Source organism: Penaeus monodon, chromosome 27 (genome assembly GCF_015228065.2).
Source record: "Penaeus monodon isolate SGIC_2016 chromosome 27, NSTDA_Pmon_1, whole genome shotgun sequence".
Lineage (NCBI taxonomy): Eukaryota > Metazoa > Arthropoda > Malacostraca > Decapoda > Penaeidae > Penaeus > Penaeus monodon.
Window position 1 is genome coordinate 26439670 of NC_051412.1, and position 1193 is coordinate 26440862.

General features: G+C 37.4%; 1 protein-coding gene across 1 annotated transcript in view; it reads right to left on the bottom strand.

The window, feature by feature from the left end:
* The window catches only part of LOC119590733 (longitudinals lacking protein, isoforms H/M/V-like), a gene marked incomplete in the record, with an annotated part of 51210 nt that overhangs the window by 48865 nt on the left and 1152 nt on the right, over nucleotides 1-1193 (bottom strand).

Consider the following 1193-nt stretch of genomic DNA (forward strand, 5'->3'; position numbering starts at 1 on the left):
TAAAATCAAATAATCCCCTGTAGGGCTATATATCTTTCATCAGGCTGCTCTACTGATTTTTTTTTATTGATAAGTAGTAATAATAATCAGGGAAAAAACAATACAACATAACTCAGCAGTGTGGGAAACAAATTTTGCAAATTTCCGCACTTTTGGCGGCATGCATAAAAAACGTCTAAGGAAGGATCCAAAACAAAGGCTTTAAGTCTACTAATCAAGAGCAGTTTCTCCTCAATGACTCCTCACAGGGTCGAACAAGTAAACTACTGTTAGATGTGACACAAGAGGGCATCATTCTGGCGTGAACCACAGTCTTGCCATGATGTGACAGACATTAACCATTGTCAGCAGGTTGAAGAAATTATATCTTCACCCTACCTATTCCCAGCCTTGGTCAACACCAGACTGACAATCCTAGCTTCTCAGGGATGCAATTAAATTAAAGATTAACAAGGAAAGCAAGATTCTTCTCACTGCATTTTATTTTTTTGCACAGCTATCGTTTACGGAGGTCACCTGTTACTATAAATTACTTTGACTTCAAAAACACTTTTCCCTCAATAATAAGTAGGATACATAATATTCCAAGATATTCACAAACAGCCTCAGAACATATACTACCTAAAATTCAATAATAAACTAACACCTAAACACTTTTCAAACATGATTTCCCTCATGTGTGGGAGTTCACAATAATCTGCAACAAAAGAGATAGTGTGTGAACCAATGCCCCAGCCTCCGCACCTCACTCACCGCAAAGGAAAACCTCCGCCACCTATACTCTGGCAGGGTAAGAGCTTAGATTGGTTCCCTTTTGGACAACAAATGGTTCAAACACCTAATTGTAATACAAGTGATGGTGGTGTGACACCTAGACATTCAGAGGACTTGCCAATCAGCAGAGTCACTGCCAGACATCTTTCAAAACCTAAACCATTCCCATGGCTTCCTAATATCCTAGAAGCCTAACTGCTGCTACCAGATTTAAAATCTACAATTATAAAACAACTAAATTCTTCAGAATGTCATTCTCTGGCTCCCTTTCCAACCCTATACTCAAACTGGTGTTTCCCAAAGCTTTTGATGGGAACACTTAAAATCATTAATTACATGTTTCAAATATCATACTTATTAACCTACATAATTCATAAACACATGTATAATAAAATTAACCTATTATACAGTACATGTTC